The sequence below is a fragment of the Anopheles merus genome, chromosome 3R (assembly GCF_017562075.2).
Source record: "Anopheles merus strain MAF chromosome 3R, AmerM5.1, whole genome shotgun sequence".
In the NCBI taxonomy this organism is placed as follows: domain Eukaryota; kingdom Metazoa; phylum Arthropoda; class Insecta; order Diptera; family Culicidae; genus Anopheles; species Anopheles merus.
The window spans coordinates 23,330,554-23,344,241 of NC_054084.1; positions in this window are offsets into that span (position 1 = coordinate 23,330,554).

The window sequence follows — 13,688 nt, forward strand, 5'->3', positions numbered from 1 at the left end:
GTAAAGTCTTTTTAGGCCGTCCACAAGGACAGAGGAGGCGTGGTAGGCCCAGATTGAGGTGGCAAGATGGCGTGGAGGCGTCCGCCATTAAGGCCGGGATAACGGACTGGCAGACGAAGGCGCGAGACCGTGAGCGGTTTCGGACACTCCTGAGGCAGGCCAAGACCGCAAAGCGGTTGTAGCGCCGGATAAGTAAGTAAGTAAGTAACACTTGCACTACAAAATTGTGTGTTGTGAAATTTTTTTTACAACATTCTTGCAGAATTTCATGTTTTTAACTACCCTGCCGAAATTAGGTACACTGCCGCAAACTGGTAAAAATAGGAAGAAGAAAAGGAAAAAAGGAGGGAAAGGAAAGGTACGAATATAAAAATGGGAAGGAGGGAAGAGAACGGATGGTAAGGAGGGAAAGGAGAGAGCGAAAGGAAAGAAATGGAGAGGGAAAGGAAAAGGAGAAAAAGGAAGGAATGAGGGAATGGTGGGAAAGGAGGGATAGGAGGGAAAGGAGGGATAGGAGGGAAAGGAGGGTGGACAAAAGGAGGGAAAGGAGGGTGGACAAAAGGAGGGACAGGAGGGGACCAACTTGTAGAATTACAATTATAACAATCTTAAACATAAAAAAGGGTTAATAATAAAAACCGATGATTCATTTACTTACCCAGCTATTGATAAAGCAGGACAATGAAATACATTCAAGTATTTATTATATTCATTATTCTCACTGTTAAAAAGAGCCCTCGCATCTAAAGTAATTTTTATTGAAAATGGCCGGAAACATTGATTGAATAGGTTTTAATTATAATTCACATATTTAATTTATTTATAAATATATTTAATATTTGATATTTTGCTGCTGCTTGGGAATTTTGAAAGGCATGTAACGCTTCTCCTGTGTAACGTAGAGGGCTGAGCCTTACTTTTACCTTTTATTCTACTGGGTTCGGTCGGTTCGATCGGTTACAAGATAGGAAAAATAAAATAGGTGCACATAATAATATGCACGCATCATTCTGTCCCCAACCACGAAGCGAATCAGACGTGATCGATACGCGCTCCAAGTGGATGGATTTTTTGCCGGACAACAAGCCACTGACCTCGACCATACGCACTGCAAAGGAATACGTGCGAGAACGATCGGAAAGCGATCTGTGCTTAGTGTATAGTGCGTACAGTGTGTAGTGCGTAGAGTTGTGTGCAGCGCGTGTATACGCGCTGCGTGTGTACTGTAGTGTAGGTTTGTGAGTGTAGAGCGCATTCGTCGGACAGCCCTACAAACAACGAGCAGGATATTTTATCATGGTGTGTGTAAAAACCTAGAGTTAAGCGGAGAATCGGTGTGAAATACACGGAGGCGAGAGCGCGTTTTGGTTTCGACACAGTTTTGGCACTAACACAGTTACACATGTGGAAATGTGTGCGTTCATTTTCGGCCAGCTCGCTCAGTTTGATCTGCTCACAGCGCCGTGCCGATATGGGTGTCTCGCTTGCACTACTGCACCGAAAGTTCCTCTGTGTGCTCACGTTCTTGCGACCACATGAAATCGTCAGTACAGCTCAAGGATCGGCAGCGAGCGGCCGCACGTGCGTCAGCCTAAGTCCTGGACGATTGGTGTTATGATTTTGTAAAGTGTTCAAGTGTTGTGCGCATTGAAGTGAAGCTGCGCGAATGATTCGTAATGCATGTTATGTACATCGCGCAGCTTCATTTCGTACCTTTTTATGTTTATAACAAGATCTACGCAGATATTCGGCCACTTCAACGTTTGCATCGATGGAGCGATCGATTTTATTTTAGTTTGATATTATGTATGTAAATGTGTGAAATCGTGTAAAGTTCTGTAAATGTTTGAATAAAGTGTTGAAAAAAAGATAGACGCGTGTTTGTTTTCTTGTTTAGCTTTAGATAACAAAAAAATACGCAGCGAGTGTGAGCGATCGCTGAACGAAAGAAACGCACACAGCGCAACACGAAAGAAACTAACACAACCACACGAAAGGATGCTCGCGCATGGGCGCGAGCATTGAGAGAGCGCACCGTATATTTTATATGGGAGCGGGAGAGAACCGTGGTACCCGTTCCCGCCCCCTTTTTTAAGCCTAGGAAATCTTCCATCGGCCTAACTCTAGGTTTTTACGCATACCATGATAAAAATTACCCGCTCTTTGTCCGTAGGGAGGTGCGTAGCGCTCGTTCGTCGTGTACTCTCGCTCTCGTGTGTCTACTTGTGGTAAGTGATCCTCTCTTGTTTACCAATCCTTTATCGTCACACAGTTGGGTTTTTTTTCTCTCGCTCCGACTCTCTCATGGAGGCGGAGCCGATGGATGAATCGGAGGAGGGCTTTACTCCCAAGCGAGTCAACACGCTCGAAAGTAGCAAGGAAAGTAGAAATGAAGTAGCCTTCTACTTCCCGTTCTACTTTTGTTGCTTAAAATCAGAAGAATGTAGAACATCTGGGTTCCAGGAAAGAGCAAAAAAATGAGTTCTCTCGTGTACACCCCACACACACGCACGCGACGACTCACTCTCACGCGTACTCTTGTTCTACGCCCCTCCTCCTTCTCACTCGCCCCACAGATCTATTTTTAGAACATCATTCACTTCCATCGACGGCGGTCGATGTGACGATGTGTGTCGTCGCGTGTGTGTTGTCGATTTGGTCAGAAAAACTTTTTTCTTCAGACCAAATATCTCTGACTTGGAGCGTCGGCGTTCCGATTGAACCATCGCGACTTTGATCAGTGCGCGCGGTTAAAACGACCTTTTGTATTATGTTGTATGTAGCGTGCGCGCCAAAATTGTAAGAGTGCGCGGAGAGTGAATGTGGTTTTTTGGGGGTGGGGGAATGAGATACAGAGACAAATTTCGCTACACATTAACACATACATTCTCACTGCACGGGTTGAACTGCGAATACTCAGTTCTGAGAGAATATAGTCGAGCGCTCGCGCATGAGTGCAAGCAAGCGCGGAATAGAGGATAGAGGGAGACAAACGATTATTTTGCTCCAAGCTTTCTACTTTTGTCCCGTTGGGCTACAGTGAAGCGAAAAAGTTCTGATCCAGGACAGAATGCGAAAAAAAAGGCTAGTAACGAGCCCTTACCTTCAACGTCCCGTGATCAATTCATGGGTCAATCGTTGAAAGGGAATCCCAGATTCCGAGCGTATCCCGCATCTTATAACGGGATACATTATGTATTTTTCATGCCGAAAAATAAACAGCTCGATGTAAGAGCAATTACGGCATCAGTTTATAAAAAATACCCAGGTGTCTTAGACATTATACGCCCGCGTCCAAACAAGCTGCGGGTCACCGCAAAAGACCGGATGCAAGCCAATGCTATTGCGGTCGATCCGTCCTATACGGAGGATTACCGGGTATATATTCCCGGTGGATTGGTGGAAGTCGTCGGTGTCATTGATGACTTAGATTACCCCTTAGAGGACATCCTAAAGTACGGACAAGGGGCTTTTCTACACCAATCCTCCCCTCGGGTAAAGGTCCTTGAAGTAAAAAAACTTTACGCTTCAAGTGCGGTCGATGGAAAGAAGGTGTTCCGTGAGACTTCCTCACTCCGGATCACCTTCGAGGGTACAGTCCTGCCAAACACGCTGTACATTGAAGGGCTCAGAGTGCCCATCCGTCGACCATTTGTGCAAAAAATAGCATGCTGCACAAAATGTAGCCAGATTGGACATTCAGAGCCTTACTGCACAAACTCCGTGAAGTGTGGCAAATGCAAGGGATCGCATTCAACATCCGAATGCAAGGCCGAAACCCAGAAATGCATTCACTGCAAGCAGGAATGGCACGAAATGTCGTTGTGTTCTGTTTACCGAAAAAAACAATCGGAACACAAACGGGCCGTCTTGCAGAATACAAGCGGATCGTACGCCGATGTTTTGAAGTCCACCTCAAATGTGAATCCGTTCGATAACCTTTCCCTATTGGAGGGTAATGAACCGTTGTCCAATCTGGCACCATTAAATGGAGTTAAAAGATTGTATACAACACGGGTACCAAACAAAAAGACGATAAAAAAAATTGTTAAAGCTTCACCCAAAAAGGCACCTCGACGTCACGACAACGCGACCCCACGCCAAACCCAGGGCTCCAAACCCCCCCGTGACGCTCGCACCCATCCACGTTCCCGTAACCCTTCAAATCCCAGCAATCTGGCGTTCCCTAGCGAACCCAGATCTTTCTCCAGGCCATCCCTCCCAAGCCTGACAGAGATTTTACACTCTCTCCTTGACTCCCTCCACCTCCCGGAACCCCTTACCGGATTGATTCCCCTGGCATTTCCTTTCCTAAGAGGGATGGTCAAGCAGTGGTTATCAAAATGGCCTTGTCTTAGTATGATGGTCCGTTTGGATGATTAATGCCTCCAATGACCACTATACTACAGTGGAACTGCAGAAGTTTTTTAGGTAAAATTGACTCTTTTAAAGTACTTATAGGGCAACACAATTGTAACGCATTTGCCCTAAGTGAAACTTGGCTCTCACCCGATAAAAATATTACCTTCCCGGGATATAATATTATTCGTCAAGATCGACATGATCCAACTAGCGATAGGCGTGGTGGGGGAGTGTTAATTGGTATTCGTAGCAGTCACAGCTTCAGCAGAATACCCCTCCCCACACCCGAGGTAATCGAATACGTCGCGATCCAGGCAAAGCTAGGAGATCTTGACGTTTCTATTGCCTCAATTTATATCCCACCGGGAGCCAATCTGGATCCAAAGAAGATCAACAAGGATCTTGAGACAGTAGTAACGGTACTACCAAAACCATTTTTCATCCTGGGCGACTTTAACGCCCATGGATCAGATTGGGGTTGCACGCATGACGATAATCGTGCACCAATCATTAGGGATATTTGCGACACACACAGTTTGACAATTCTAAACTCTGGTGAAGCAACTAGGGTGCCCTCACCTATGGCACGACCCAGCGCAATAGACCTTTCTCTTTGTTCGTCATCTTTAGGGCTGGATTCTATGTGGAAGGTAATCCAAGACCCGCTTGGTAGCGACCATCTGCCAATAAAGATCTCGATTATCAAGAGGAGTCGCACAGTCGATCAAGTCCCCGCTGATTGTGACTTAACGAGGAACATCGACTGAACGAAATACGGCGACCAAATGACCGCTTTGCTAATCCGCGTAGAACCCAGTTTCTCCGTAAATGAGGAGTATGCAAATCTCGTTATGGCGATAAACGAGAGCGCCCTCGGTGCCCAAACGAGGCCGCCCCCCAGGCAAGGATTTTTAAAAGACCACCCACTCCTTGGTGGGACGCGGATTGTAAAGCGGCATTCTCAGCGAAGCGGAAGGCTTTTGCCAGGTATAGAGACACCGGTTCCACATTCATTATAGAGGCCTGGAGCGTAGGTGCAAAAACTTGCTTAAAGCAAAAAAAAGGTCATACTGGCCGAGGTATGTCAAAAACCTCAAGCCTTCCACTTCGCTAACGGAGCTTCAGAGCATGGCGAAAAGGATGCGCAACAGCAAAGCAACAAACGAGAGCGAAAGGGTTTCTGGGGCATGGCTAGAGCCATTTGCACAAAAAGTCTGCCCTGATTTCGCTCAAGCACCACCATATCAACAGAGTGCTCCTGGGAGTGATCCGCAAATGGATTCACCGTTCTCAATGGTTGAGCTATCGCTTGCTCTGTACTCCAGCAACAATTCGTCTCCAGGACTGGATCAGATTCGGAACAAATTGCTCCATAATCTGCCAGATCTGGTGAAGAAACGGCTGTTGAGATTATTCAACATTATGTTGGAGCTTAACACCGTCCCGTTGGAGTGGAGGGAAGTGAAAGTAGTCACCCTTTTGAAACCTGGCAAACCGGCATCAGACTATAATTCTTATCGACCGATAGCAATGTTATCTTGTCTGCGAAAATTATTTGAGAAAATGATTCTTTTTAGACTGGACAATTGGCTTGAATCCAAAGGCCTCTTGTCAAGTACCCAATTTGGCTTTCGCAAAGGCAAGGGTACCAACGATTGCTTGGCGCTGCTTGTGTCCGAAATCGAGATGGCTCATTCTCGTAAAGAAATGATGGCATCTGCATTTCTTGACATCAAGGGGGTTTTTGACTCAGTATCAGTCAATGTTCTGTGTCAAAAGTTAGAATCTGCGGGCTTAACCCCAAGACTGAATAACGTCTTATTCAACCTCCTTTCGGAAAAGGCAATGAATTTCGACAATGGCTTCATGAAAATTCGGAGAGTCAGCTTTTATGGACTACCACAAGGGTCCTGTTTGAGCTCCTTGTTGTACAATTTTTATGTCAACGATATAGATACTTGCCTTGCACCTGGCTGTAGCCTTAGGCAATTGGCGGACGACGGTGTTGTATCAGTCGCCAGCAACAACATCGCCGACCTTCAAAGTCCTTTGCAAACCACACTCAACAATTTAGAAGTGTGGGCTACAAACCTAGGTATCGAGTTTTCTCCAGAGAAAACGGAAATGCTGATATTCTCTTTCTTTTACAACACTGAGAGTAATAGACGCTTGAATTTGGTTGACCCAAAGGTCGATATCTTTTTATATGGTAAAAAGATATCCATTGCCAAATCTTTTCGATACCTAGGGGTTTGGTTTGATAGCAAAAATGTATGGAGGACACATATTGACTATCTGGTACAGAAGTGTACAAGAAGAATCAATTTTCTCAGATCGATTACCGGACTCTGGTGGGGTGCACACCCCAAAGACGTCCTTAACCTATATAAGACTACGATACTGTCCGTCTTGGAGTATGGTTGCATATGCTTCCACTGGGCAGCCAAGTCGCATTTAATCCGACTTGAGAGGATTCAGTATCGCTGTCTTAGAATCGCGCTAGGTAGCATGAAGTCGACTCATAACATGTCACTCGAAGTGATGTCCGGAGTGATGCCGCTAAAGCTACGTTTTGAGCTACTATCGCTTCGCCTTTTCGTCCGCTCTACAGTATCAAATCCCTTGATAATCGAGAACTTTGAAACACTGCAAGAGATAGGTTCTAAATGCAAAATCATGAAGGTCTATCATGATTTTGTTTCCTTACAGGTGCACCCTAGTACTTCTCAAAGTATAACTAGTGCCAGCTTACCAGAGTCCTGCAGTTCCATTTTAAGTGTAGATACCTCATTGAAGGAAATTTGTGGAGAAACATGGCCATGCTAACAGTAACCATTTTTATACTGACGGATCCTCATCAGAGCAGGGCATTGGATTTGGTGTATACAACACGTGCTCCGAAGCATTCTTTAAATTACGCCAACCATGCTCAGTATATGTAGCGGAGCTCGCCGCAATCTTTTATGCCTTATTATTGATAAGTGCATGCCTAGCAGATCAGTATTTATTTTTCTCAGACAGCTTAAGCGCTATTGAAGCATTAAAATCCGTAAAGGCTGTTAAGAGCCCAGACTATTTTGTGAAAGAAATTGTAAAGGTTTTAAGCTCACTGTTTGAAAAGTCGTTTCGCATATCGTTAGTATGGTTACCTGCTCATTGTGGTATACCAGGAAATGAACAGGCAGACCATTTGGCCAAAAGGGGAGCTGCAGAAGGGTCTTTCTTTGATAGGCCTATCCTTCCTCATGAGTTCTTGCAGGCCCCACAGGCGTTTTGCATGGCACGTTGGCAAAATCTGTGGGACTCGGATGAACTCGGAAGGTTTCTGTATACAATCACTCCTCGTGTAAGCTTGAAGCCTTGGTTCCATAACACCCCTGGAGATCATGCGTTCATTCGAATGATGTCTAGACTTAGGTCTAATCATTTCGCATTGGGTGCACATCTCCAGCGTATAGGACTGGTCGACTTCAAAGTATGTGGCTGTGGGCTTGGATTCCACGACATGGATCATCTTTTGTGGTCCTGCGTGGAATACGAGTCTGCTCGACCTGCCTTGCTGGACGCGGTCGAAAGACTGGGAAAATGTACTGATATTCCGATTCGGGATATATTAGCGGCATCGGACTGGGAATTCCTGAAGGCCATATTCGATTTCTGTAGAGAGAACGGCTTAACTGTGTGACTTTCCTTAAGCAAAATGTCTGTGAACCAACCAACATTGTTGGCAACAGCAATCTTGCATCCTATGTTATTTCCTCTTGTTTGTCTATGTGTTACATGTTGTACATCGCTTGTATGTTTGTGATGGATGAATGTATGCATGAATGTAAGAATGAATGAGTGCAATGTGTATGGCTGAGTAATCGGCATTGACGACAGACAGAAGATCCTTGCTCGAACGATGTTCTTGCAAGGATTTACTAGATAACTGGAACGATACAGACCCCCGCCATGTCACTCGGACCACTGAAGGAAAGGACTACAACGATACAGACCCTCGCAATGTCATTTGAGCAACTAAATGGGAATATACTCGGACCGCTGCTGATAGATGGATCCGACGAAATGCCTGGAATCCACACGATACAGACCCCCGCAATGCCATTTGGAACACTGAACTGGAATAGACAACCTCGAAACCCGAATGATGTAGACCTTCGCCACGCTTATAGGACCGCAAAATCATGGACTGGATTGATTAAAACAAAACCGTCCGAGTACACCCGGATAAGGTGCCCTTCCATGGCTCAGAGAAGGAAATGTCTCCCTGCCAATATGGATTGTAGCGCCATGAATTACATTTGTATTTTCTACTCTTAAGCAATACGGCCTTTTTGGACCGTTACTCCTGAATAAAAAAAATAATAATAATAATATGCACGCACCACTAACAATTACTTTTACTAGACCCGTTCAAAACAGAGTCCAGTATATGTTTAGTACACCTTGTATATTGTTCATTTGAATCTGAAAATTTGAATAAGAAACAAAGATATTAGCATTCTTTATACTTATTAAACGTACTGAAACTATATGTATACTTGCCTTGCGTTATACAGTACCTTGTATATTGTTCATTTGAATCTGAAAATTGGAATAAGAAACAAAGATATTAGCATTCTTTATACTTATTAAACGTACTGAAACTATATGTATACTTGCCTTGCGTTATACAGTAGGTGACCGCTAACTGGATGTGTTTTAACTGGAGTGCTTTATAACTGGAGGTTCGCTAACTGGAGTGACTCTCAGTTAACGAACACTTAAACGTCAAAACATGAAACATTCGGAATCTCATGAAGAGAAATCTGTCGCAAATGTGCATTTTTCAAACAAATTTTGGGTCTCTTGCCCACGTTTGCTATTAATTTATGTTATTACACGAATTACTATACTTTATATCAACATAAATGAAAAAAAAGTTTGGTATGTTTATTCCAGTCAACGCCAATCAAAACAATCAATCCATAGAAACGTCACTCCAGTTAGCGAACATTGTTCGTTAACTGGAGCTTGTTTACCTCTCAGTTAGCGGTCACCTACTGTACTGCCTTCAAGATATACCGAGCGGGAGACCGTCACCATCCAACCCGTGCAGGATGACGTACATGTTCACGGCTGCGCCATAATGATTCGGTGTGTTATGGACAGTGTTGCAAAATGTCATGAGTATCATGAGATTTTCACCAACGAAAACAATGAACATATCCGTGGTAGCTTGATGCTCATTACTGATAGTCAATAAAAGTGCGCCATGACATGCTGAACACGACATGTGAATTCTTGAGTCCAACGCGATACTCTGACTGACTAACTTTGCTTAATGCCGGCGCAAGCATTATCATGATTTTTTTCTGGTTGTGTACAATGCTGCCAAATGCCACTGTTTCAATCATCAACACTCATGACTGAAACGAAGCTCAAATCAGATCACGTACACAACGGAGATGATCAGTGACTATACTCAAACAGTTGGAGAATCAATCACATGCTTGGTGACTTTTAGTTTAGCACCCAACTTTTGGTCACCCACTTGGTCACGACATTGTTGTCGGCGATAGTCGCGACATTCTTGGAATATACGTGGCGCGTGGACTCTAGCAACAAAATAAGCATGCTTTCTCGCTCTATTTGTTTTGATTATCTGTCGGGTCAAACCGAGCGAGAAAACATGCTCATTTTGTTTCTTGGAACCACCCGCACGCAATGCATATCTCCCGTGACCATCGCGATGATCACCGACTGAAAATGTCGCGACCAAGTGATTGAACACGAGTTGGTTGCACACAATGTCACCAAGCATGCGATGGTCGCACCAACTGTTTGAGGCTCGCCTCTGATCTTCGCAGTAGAGCTCGTGACGCTGAGATGATTTTGTTTCAGCCTCAGCCAGAATTTGTCATGACTATGTCAGTGACATTTTGAAAAATTGATCACAGTAAAAAAAAAGTCGTGATATAGTGACTGACCAAGCGATGGTCGCAAACATGTCATGAGCATGTATTAGACACACCAATCGTTCTGAGTATCACCTCTGATAATCACAATTGAGTAAGTGACGCTGATATCGATTTTGTTTCAGTCTAGTTTTTTTATGACATTGATAGTGACATTTTGCAGCACTGGGTATGGATGATACATGGGAGCTGTGCCAAAAACAGCAAACCATTCTCGCATCCCCCTGATAAGCTACGCATTAGCTCCTTGGTGATGTCATCATCTGGTTCCTGCGGACAGCATATTCATTCCTTACAATCCAATATCCCGAGCGACTTGGCAAACGTTGCGACCAAAAGAGTCAAATCTTATAAACATGTTCGTAGATTTGCACTTGAAGAGGCAACTAGATAAACCAAAAGAGAACATGTGTGAAAATTATTTAAAATGTGTGAACGAAAAAGAGCCTCCACTTAGTCAACAAATTGCCACATGCGGGTCGCGAACCGTACTATGCCGATCGCTGTCCTAACCGATCCGATCTGTGTCCTGCCAGCCGATTGGAACGCACCCTCCCCTTCGCTAGAGCCACCGACCGTGCGCCGATAGTCATGCCAGTTGTTGATGAAAAAGTGCCTGTGAACAAGAAAGAAACACACATGAAACTCAATCGCACACTCGGAACATGCAGCGCATCGCACCACAATAGACGACGCAACTTAACTTCCGCTAGCTTCTAGTCGCGATGGCCGGACACACTCGGCATCGTTACACAGTTTGATCGTGCCCGTAGCGAATATATCGAACGTATGCAGTCGGCTCTTGACCGCCCTCATTCGGCGTGAATGGCTCACCGAGAAACGGCTTCGTTGCCAGCTCGGCCGCGCCGATTGCATCCCGCTACTGCCGCTCGTCAATGCGGTGCACCTCGAGTGCATCGACGACCGGACCGTGGAACAGGGCATTCACAGACGATCCAGGAAAACCAGCTGAATCCCATCAACCGGGAACCAGCAACCTAAAAAAAGCCGGACACCAACCATACCATTTTTTCGATCCTAAAAAAAATCCCAACAACCGGAATGATATTATCCGCACCCTCACCGTCGATCTCACAGAACGAACGGGACGAATGTGTGGTGGTTTCCGAAATATTTTTTTATCAAAAACAACTATTTTATTCCGTCCGATCGAATAGTCGCGTCCATCCTTGCTAAGATCAATCACAAGACTGACGATTCTCCTCCTCTCCTCGAAAAGCCTCCTATTTTGACACTTCCATACGAACGGATGTATCGCCTCTCGCTATCTCACTCTCTCTGCGATTAGCCTGATTTTTATTTTGAATGCGCCGATACTTTTCGTTAATCGCTATTCTATCTTAACTGTTTTCATGTTTCTACTTAATAAACTTATATTTGTATGTTCTTATCTGATTATCTGATCATTATTAAATGATTGTTACCTGCCTTATTCGAATCTATGATATATATTTATTTTCCTTGCTGTTCTCGATCCCTACAGAGTGCTTTCCTTTGCTTCGGATAGTTGTGAAAGTTTTCCACGTACCACTGGTGGGTGATTTTCAGCTTGCTCGAGAACACCTGCACGAGCCAAGTCTCGTAGAACCGGCGCAAACACTGCAGCGTGATCAGCGTCATGGCAACCATCGTCTTGGTAGGCGTGGTACGCACCATACGCTTGTTGGTTACCAACGTATCGAGGAAGGCGATTACGTAGTCCCGCGCTGGTTACATCATGATGGCAAATCCGGCCACCGACCAGAGGGCAGCAAAGACGTAGAAATGTATGAACCACGCCTTCAGGATCTCCAGCAGGGACACCAATCGGTCCGATGATCCCTTCAGTGCATGCTGTCATACCAGAACGTCTGCCGGATGGCAGCGGGCAGATGCTTTTCGATCGTTGCCAACAGTCCACCGAGCACCACGATCGTCACGATGAGGTTGACGAAAAGAAAGCTCGACCGAATATCGAACCACGGGAACCTGATGATAACCGCAACGAAATGTAAACAAACCGCCATAAATGAAAACAACACCAATTTAAACTGACACAAAGAGTGTGGAGCGGCTCACGGCCAAGCTACACGTACCGGACGACATCGGACGATGCCATAAATCCGTTAACGCCAACTGTCAAATCCCATACAAAATCGGCCCGCTGTGATCCGACACGGCCCGGCCCGACGCGAATCTCTTGTCTGCGGTCCTTCGTTTTATGGCATCGTCCGGTGTCGTCCGGTACGTGTAGCTTGGCCGTCACAGTGTCCAGGTCGCATGTTCGAACTGTCACTGGTTTATTTACAGCGCGGAATTGGGTTTTTACCCAAGGACCGTAAAGATATCAGGTCAAGTTATAAGCCCGTTTTGACAGCTAGGTGGAAGAAGAATCGACGAAGAAAACTGACAGTTAGTTTTCCGCTTGGCGAACGCTTCAAGTTCTCGATGGAAAATTTCCATTTTAAATCACGGACTGTGTTCTAATAAACTAAAATATTCACCCAAATTGATCTCCACCAAATATTGACCATGCAAAACGTAAACAATCCATCAATACATATACAAGCGGAAAACCATCTGTTAAAATCGGAGCCCAGGGGGAGGATCGCCAAAAGCGCTATAACAACACCTCATTATACATTCCACCTTGGTTTTTACCATAAATTTTATATTGTAATATCCTGGAGATTTGACCCCTGATTAGACCATTGTGCCAAATATGCCGGATCGGAATATGATCATCACCGTGACATCTGTGCGATAATCTGACATGCCAGTACAACGATTCGTAAACGAATGATCTTTATTTTTGACAACACCTTCAGCCTTCTTTTTATTCTTCTACCTTGCGATTTTGTGCCTATGTTATAAGTTCAACGTTTCATTCAAATTGGAAAAATTCGAGGTTTTACATCTCAGAAGTGGGATACGACTTATCGCCTTCACCCGCTTTGCTGTCGAAACCAGCACGGTACAACTTTGTGAATCGAAGAGTTTGTGTGTTTGTGTGTGAGATGACGCTACCATCTGCCATCACAATGCGCAAAAACGAGAAGCTTCTGTGTGTGCTTGCCGGAAAAGGCAGCAAATACGATGTTTAAGCAACGATTTGCCTCATGGTTGGGTCAGATCACGCCAGATTCACCAGCCACAACGATCTCGACCCCTGAAACCCCAAAGACACCAGCCATCCAGCACTTGCATTTTGTGTGGCCGCCATCTTGTTCATTTTGCATGGCAATGACGACGACGCCATTTAGTATGAATACGGCCGCTGGTTATTCTTTTATCATCGCTCATACTTGGAATTCTGGAAAAGCTTCTCGCATCACTTCTGTTACTGCATGTGCACCGCATGCCGAG